We start from the raw sequence: 8,766 nt of genomic DNA, 5'->3' as shown, positions 1-8,766 counted from the left end.
TTCAAGGCGGATAGGGCAAATCATGCCGCCTTGCAGAGAGATCAAAAAGGAGCATTACAAGCCAGTAGGCCAACCAAAAAAGAAAGAAGAGGTATCTTGCGGTGGATAACTTTTGGAGATTACTCGGTCGAATGCCCAAGTCAATTCTGTCACCCACCGAGGTCGGGGCAAGAAAGTTGATAACAAGATTGTCTATGAACCGGGAAAAGATTACGTGGAGCCTAAGGTAACTTATGTCCCCACCATCCCACCCAGTTCTAACATTCCGGATATATCTAGTGTTATGCCACCGGCCAAGAAACATTTGCAAAAGAAGTTGAAGGAACTACTATGGAAGTAAGTAAGAAGAAGCCATCACGGTGACTCTCGTCACTCCACTAATTGTTACCAAGCCAACCGCTAAAGAAAAGAGAACCGATATTGAAGAATCCGCCAAAGACCGTTTCCTTGAAACTAGTGAATACCGGAAAAAGATGACCGAAGACAAGGAGATTTGCGATGTATTTTGAATTTGCAGATTAATATCCCATTTCTCGATTTGCCATCAAGCAAGTTCCCTCGTATGCCAAAGTTCTGAAAGATCTAGTAAAGAAGTTAAGACCAACATTAGAAAAGCTTTTATCGCTCAAAGATGTTCATCGTTACCTACAAAATCTATCGGTTGTGGAAACCGAAAGATCCTAGAAGTCCAACTGCTACATGCAGAATGGAGATTCTTTGGAGGAACAAGCTTTATTAGATTTGGGTGCCGTGTGAATCTTCTACCATATTTCGCCTCACGAGAAGTTGGGCTTGAAGGATCTAAAACCGGTGATGTTACTTTACGGTTGGCGGATAGATCGGTGAAGATACCTAGAGGACTAATTGAAGACGCGTCATAGTCAAGATCGAAGATTTCTATTATCCGGTTGATTTCATAGTACTTCGACCACGTAACCTACATCCGGTAGGCAAAATACCAATCATTCTAGGCGCACCATTCTTGGCCACGCAAATGCACTCATCAACCTGTCAAACGGTAATATGGCGTTATCCTTTGGTAATATGAAAGTCGAGACCAATGTTTTTTCCATATGTTACAAAGAACCAACCGGGGAAGTATGCGGCTTTGAACGAGGTATGCATGATTGAGCGTTAGCACAGGGATTATCGACTCATTCATATCCTGGCGATAAGTTATTGAAAGCTCGACGGATTTCAGATTGTGAGGAACTTAGTGTTGAAATCAATCAATGCGATTTTGGATTCATCACCGTCATGGATGACATCAAATTCAAAGAAAAACTTGAATCGCCTATGCTTGATGGACCACAAAAAGAGCTTAAGAAGGAGCCACCTAAGCTAGAATTGAAGCCTTTACCGTCTACACTCAAGTATGTTTTCTTGGGAGATTTGGGAACCTACCCAGTAGTCATTGCATCAGATTTGACTAAGGAGTAGGAATCCAGGTTAGTAGCACTTTTAAAGGAACACAAGTCAGCTATAGGTTGGACAATTGATGATATCAGGGGATCAGCCCTATGATAGTTCAACATAGGATTCATCCGGAAGAGGATTCCAAGACTTCTAAGCAACCACGAGAGGAGGCTTAATCCGAAAATGAAGGAAGTAGTTAGAGAAGAGGTCGTCAAACTCCTTGACGGCATTATCTACCCTATTTCGATAGTCAATAGGTTAGTCGGTTCAAGTTGTGCCAAAGAAGTTCGAACCATAGTGATCGAGAGCGAGAACAATGAGTTGATTCCAACCGTGATTCATTTGGATGGAAAGTTTGCATCGACGATTGTGAAGTGAATAGCGATCGAGGAAAGACCATTTTTCCATTGCCATTTATCGATCGGATGTTAGAAAGATTAATTTGGACAAGCTTACTCATCTTTCTTGATGGTTACTCGGGATATTTTCAAATCCATATTCACCCCGAGGACCAAGAGAAGACCACATTCACATGTCCATTCGAACATTCGCCACCGTCGTATGCCTTTTTGGTCTATGCAATGCACCGCCACTTTTCAGCGATGCATGATGAGTATTTTTACGACATGGTGGAGAAATACATGGAAGTTTTTATGGACGATTTTTCAGTTTTGGATCATCTTTTGAGGATTGCCTACACCATCTCTCCTTAGTCCTTAAACGTTGTTCTTGCGATACCAACTTAGTTCCGAAGGCGGGAAAAGTGTCACTTCATGGTAAAGGAAGGGATAGTGCTAGGTCACCAAGTTTCAAAGGAAGGAATTCTAGTAGATCGGCGAAGATTGATATTATAAAGGATCTACCCAAACCGAGAATCAAAGATATCCGTGCCTTCCTAGGTCACGCGGGATTCTACCGTCGATTTATCAAAGATTTCAGCCAGAATTGCAAGACCCATTTGTCACATCCGTTAGGGAAAGATATTGTCTTTGATTTTGATACATCATGTGTTGAAGCTTTTATGAAGTTAAAGGAAGCACTAACTTCAGCACCAATCATTCGATGGCCCCGATTAGAGCCGAGCCATTTGAAATCATGTGTGATGCATCCGATTATGCTATAGGAGCCGCTCTAGGACAAAGAGACAAGAAAGTGCCATATGCAATCTACTATGCTAGCAAGACTCTAAATGGAGCTCGATTAATTATTCTACCACTGAGAAGGAACTCTTAGCCGTCGTCTATTCTCTTGACAAATTCAGACAATATCGATAGGTTCAAAGGTGATTGTCTATATGACCATATGCCGCCTTAAAGTCATTTACCGCTAAGCGGGGATGCCAAGCCAAGATTGATCCGATGGATACTACTTTTACAAGAATTTGATTTGGGAGATACGTGATAAGAAAGGAACAGAGAATGTCGTTGTTGATCACCTTTCTAGATTGCTAGTGGAGAATACGGAAGACAATTTACAAATGCGGAGACTTTTCCGATGAAGCAGCTTGTTCAAGATATCGAAGTGCCATGGTACGACCACATTGCAAATTATCTTGTGACCGACAAAGGTACCATCACATTGGAGCAAGCAAGAAAAAGATTTATTCTACTCAAAGGCGGATATTATTTTTTGGGATGATCCATACTTATTCAAGAAGTGTTGGATCAAATTATTCGAAGATGCATCGAGAGAAATGGAACAGAATCCATTTTATCATTCTCATGATGATCTACCTTGCGGAGGACACTTTGGCCCATAACGCATCTGCGGGACAAAGGTATTACAAGCTGGATTCTATTGGCCTACTCTTTTTAAAGATGCAAATATTTATTGCAAAGCATGTCCGAGATGCCAATTTTCGGGTAAAACCTCGAAAAGGTTCGAAAGTGGCCTCAACAACCGATCCTTATCTCGAAATCTTTGATGTATGGGGTATAGATTTCATGGGACCATTTCCTCCTTCTTTTGGTTACACCTACATTCTACTTGCTGTGGACTATGTTTCAAAATGGATTGAAGACCGCCGATCATAAAGCCGCCGTGGACTTTTCGAAGAAGAACATTCTACCAAGATTTGGAACACCGAGAGCCATCATCGGTGATAACGGTTCTCACTACTTAGTGTATTTGGGAATCTTATGGCAAAGTATGGAGTAATTCACAAGCTAGCTTTACCATATCATCCCTCGGACTAATGGTCAAGCAGAAGTTTGAATAGGAAATCAAGAGTGATACGGAGAAGATGAAGAAATCCATCTAGGAAAGACCGGTCTCTTAGACTCCAAGATGCACTATGGGCATCTAGAACAGCATTCAAAACACCCATAAGGATGTCGCCCTATCGCTTGGTATATGGAAAAGCGTGTCATCTACTGTTGAGTTAGAACATAAAGCCTATTGAAGTGAAAGAGATGAATTTCAACCTAGATCAAGCAGGAGAAAGGAGGAAGCTTCGGATCATGAATTAGAGGAATTGAGAACTGATGCTTATGATAAGTCGAGGATTTACAAGGATAAGACTAAAGCATTACATGATAGAAGAATTCTAAAGAGAGAATTTGAACACGATGAGAGAAGGTTCTGGTCTACAACTCTCGTCTAGAAATTTTCCCTGGAAAGCTGAGATCTAGATAGACGGGACCGTTTATAGTAAGACATGTCACACCTTTTGGAGCTATTGAAGTAGAAGACATAAAGAGAAGGACTCGTTTCAAAGTCAATGCTCATCGACTAAAGCCCTTTTCTGGAGTTTACCTCTTTGGAGGCGTGGAGGCCATGTTTCTCAAGGATCCGGGTTTATCGGACCATTTGTTGAAGTGGAAAATTGGGGTAAGTTACCTACACACCTTAAAGATTACATTCTATGTCTTGCTGAACTGTTACTCTGTCTAGTTTAAGTTTTTGCATGAGGAAAATGGCGTCGTAAAAGCTTGACTCCTTAGGATCTCATTAGTATAAGTGCCAGCGATAGTAGGGCCCTCTCGATTTTCATAACTTTGTCCCCATTGAGAGGAGTTGCAAGCCGAGTCAAAGTCTCATAACTCTAGTAGACCGAAAGTATAAAATGTCTATAGGAAGTAAGCATGTTGTTGAGAGATCAGTTTTGGAATGGGAATTCTAGTCTTGAGGATCTGACTTTAAAAGACTCACATTATGTCTTGGGGATCTGACGTAAAAAGACCTAAAAATTTGTTTCTTGAACTAATTCTGATATTCGGCATCAATGGTAATATCCTACCTTTTTCTCATCCATTTCATTTACTTCTTTATACATTGAGGTCAATGCATGCATAAGTAGGGGGAGGGTGTACTTGAGAAATGAATTTCGAAAATTAGTTTTCAAAAACTAAAATATTTTTGTTTCTATATCAGTAGCATGAGAAAAATGAATTTTAATGATGAGTCTGGGATATAGATTACATCTTGCTTTAGTCTTGAGTTTGATAGATAGTTGATATTATTGATTTCATTACCGCTTAGACTATTTATTATGCTCGGACATAGTTCTTATTGATAGAATTTTTTATCAAGGCACCACCATAATACTTGGTCAGTTTTGTGTACTTTTGCTAGAAAAGAGATTTAAACCCCTAGTAAACCGAAGTAGAATTTTTAGACTTAGCGAGTGAGACTTGAGCTTTGTACTCATTTTTTCGAGAGTTCTTACGAAAAATCCGAGTCTTAGTGACTCATCATCTTTCAGTTCTTTATGTCGTTGTAATATAGTCTCATTATTCTTTAATTTGGTTAATCACGAAGTGACATCAACTGGGGAGATAGCCATTAGGTCTTGTAGTCTATTCAAAGCAGAGTATCATCCGATAAGTCAAGTAGTGAACCCATTCAGCCTTTATCCCACCTAGTAGGACCATCATGTTAAACCCTTTTGAGCCTTACAATAAGCCATTTTCTTTCATAAAACCTCTACCATTCACCCTTCACCCAACTCGGACAAGAAGTATAGCCAAAATCTTTATCAGCCATACCCATATGTTTGCAGGAGAATACGAGGGGCACAAGGAGGAAGAAAGACCAAAAAGGAAGATTACAAGGAAATACGAGAGAGATACAATGAATCCCATCATTACGTTTCAAAGTGAAAGAAGCTAGTGGAAAACAAGCATATCCAGTAATAATCAAGGATATATAAGTTTTTTGAAAAAAAAAAAAAAAAAAAAAAAAAAAGAAAGAGTTGCGGAATGGATGGAAAAGCTAAGATAAAGGAAGAATTTTCTGCAATACGTAATTTGAAGAAATCTTCCAAAGAAAGAAGCAAAACCCTTAGTGTTTTGAAACAACCTTAGAATCCTTTTACCTTTCCTTCATAAACCAATACCCAAGCCAAGTTACAACCCATGACTTATCATTACGGTATGGTACCTAAGTCTAGAATAGGTGAGAGGATGCTAAAGTGAAGGACCCGACACTTCATATGTGATTGACATTCTTTCCATGAGACTAATTTTATTGAAGTCTGTTTTTCAAGGTAGTATGTGGGATGTTCAGATACATTATTCTTTTCCCCACATACATGAGGTAAAATAGTAGACCATCTTTACGAGAGAGATTCTTTTCTGAGAGTATGACCGGTGAGGATTGAAAGTCGAGATTATCTACCTATGGTAAACTAGGGATTCCGTTTCTTGGATAGGAGAGTATAGGAGATTGACTAAGTACACACATAAGCCTTGATTGAGAATTTTGTCAATTTTTACTATCTCCCATCATAATCTATGAGTCTTTTGCAGAAAATGTAGTTAGCAATGGAGACTGTCTATTGGGGTAAGCACTAAGTGGGTAAGGAATTTCTCTCTCTGAAAAATACTATCATTCTTAAACATGCTATTGATTGATTTTGTGGGTATATCACCTGAAAACCCTCACGAGACTATAACTCGTCCTTTTTGGGGAACTTAAAGGTTTAAAGCCTTGTTGCATATGGTAAATGCAATCGCGATGCCTGCGAAAATGAGTTAGGATTTTATTTTTGTTATTAGGATGTGATTTTGATCACTTATCTATTTTTATCTTATTTGCTAAAGAGACTAGCAAAAGGCTAGTTGGGAGTTGTGATAAGTGCTCAAAAAGTGCTATTTAACCCTCGATTATGCCCTCTTGTTTAGCCATCTTAGTGGACTAATAGTGTTTATAAGTTGTGTTTTAAGATTCTACAGGTGAAAAAGAAAGTTTTGTAGAATATTAGAGAAAATGGGGTAAAACGAAACAATTCGGAGCATCAATGATCACATGGGAGGTCCGTGGACAATCATGGAGAAGGCCCAGGAATTAGAGCTATTAAATATGCGACTTGGACCTATTTTAAAGTCTATTTGGAAGCCCAAGGCCAAAGGATTCGTTGCTTGGACCAAAGCCCACAAAAGAGGATAGAAGGATAGAGCAGAAGAGAGAAAATCGGCTTATGCGTCTGGGACGCATGGATCGAGCATCAAACGCGTTGGCGTGCGTCGACGGATAGATCGAAATCGGCCCGGACGCATTGATTAAGTCTAGGACGCATGGATAATGCGTCCAGACGCATGAATCGACATTGTAGCCAATTCCTTCTCAGTTTTGAAGACGAAGTCGGACTCTGAAAGAAACCTATTTGTATTAGGAAACAAATGACGGTTTGGAATGCTTCTAGAACTCATTGTAACCCCTATAAATAGAGGACCTAAAGTCCCTCATGTAATGGGCCAATTCACTTATATTCTTGTCTCCAGAACTTGAGGCAGAGTCTTAATAAATTATTCTTTCTAGTCTTATGTTCTTCAACTCTTCTTCTTCTTGTTCTTCCTTCTATATGGAAGGCTAATCTTCTCCTTCAAGGGAGGAGATGAAGCCGATGCTTAAGGTTTAATGATTCTTACGGTTCATGGTGTTCTTCAATCAAGGTTAGTTATTTATGTTTGTAGTTATTAGTTCCATTGCCCACACCAGGGGATGGAAGTATAGAATAGGGTTTATGTTTTTGCAATATTAATATCATGCTAGTGTTCTTTACTTTTCTTCTTGTAGTGTAATTCTTTAGAGTTAGGAAGTATTCTTTGTGTTGCCTTTAGAAGGGTAGCTCAGGGAGTGGCTGCCTAGGGAAGTATTCTTTGTGTTTGCCTTTAAGTGGTGATTCATTGAATGGCTGCCCTATTAGGAAGTACTCCTTGATGTTGCTCTTGGTAATACATTGAATGGCTGCCCGAGCTTACATAAAAGGAAAGAAGATATTAATAGCATAAACATAAGAACAACCTTAAGTAGAGTTAATTGCTAACGATGTTTCATCGAAAGGGCATCGGCACTTTCTCGATTGCCTAATTGTAGTCTACTTGTAAGAACAACCATGAAGCGAAGGTCATAGATTAAAAGTATTGGTGGATTCTAATCTCTTGAATTCTCTCTCTTATAAATTCTCAATAGTTTAGTTAGTTTAGCTTTTAGTTTAGCATTAGAATCTACAATCTCTACAACATTAATTTTAATCCCTCAAACCCCTTTCAAGTCTGTTCTTCACATAACATACACTTAAAAGTGGAGCGATACCCTACTCATCCTTTACTTAGTGAGGGATAATTAGGTTTTGATACGCTTCTCTTTTGTTCAACGATCATCATCTATCTACATCATCCATACACCATCTAAACACACAAAAAGAGGTTGGTCACCTGGTGTGGGCAATGGAACTAATAACTAAAAACATAAAGAGCTAACCTGATTGAAGAACATCATGAACCAGAAGAATCATTAAACCTTAAGCACTGGTTTCATCTCCTCCCTTGAAGAAGAAGATTAGCCTTCCATATAGAAGGAAGAACACGAAGAACGAGAAGAAGAAGAAGAGTCGAAGAACATAAGACTAGAAAGACTAATTTATTAAGACTCAGCTAGTTAAAACTGATCTTTTATTATTAATCTCTCTCTGCCTCAAGTTCTGGAGACAAGAATATAAGTGAATTGGCAATCTACATGAGGCACTTAGGTCCTCTATTTATAGGGGTTACAATGAGCTCTAAAAGCATTCCAAACCGTCATTTGTTTCCTAATACAAATAGACTTCTTTCAGAGTCCAACTTCGTCTTCAAAACTGAGAAGGAATTGGCTACAGTGTCGATTCATGCATCTGGAAGCACTATTCATGCGTCCTAGACATAATCAATGCGTCTGGACGCTCGATCCATGCGTCCCAGACACGTAAGCCTATTTTGTCTCTTCTGCTCTATCCTTTTATCCTCTTTTGCGGGCTTTGGTCCAAGCAACGAATTCTTTGGCCTGGGGCTTCCAAATAGGCTTTAAAATAGGTCCAAGTCGCATCTTTAATAGCTTCAATTCCTTGACCTTCTCCATGATTGTCCACGG

The sequence above is a fragment of the Coptis chinensis genome, chromosome 1 (genome assembly GCF_015680905.1).
Source record: "Coptis chinensis isolate HL-2020 chromosome 1, ASM1568090v1, whole genome shotgun sequence".
NCBI lineage: Eukaryota > Viridiplantae > Streptophyta > Magnoliopsida > Ranunculales > Ranunculaceae > Coptis > Coptis chinensis.
This window is presented reverse-complemented; position numbering follows the sequence as displayed.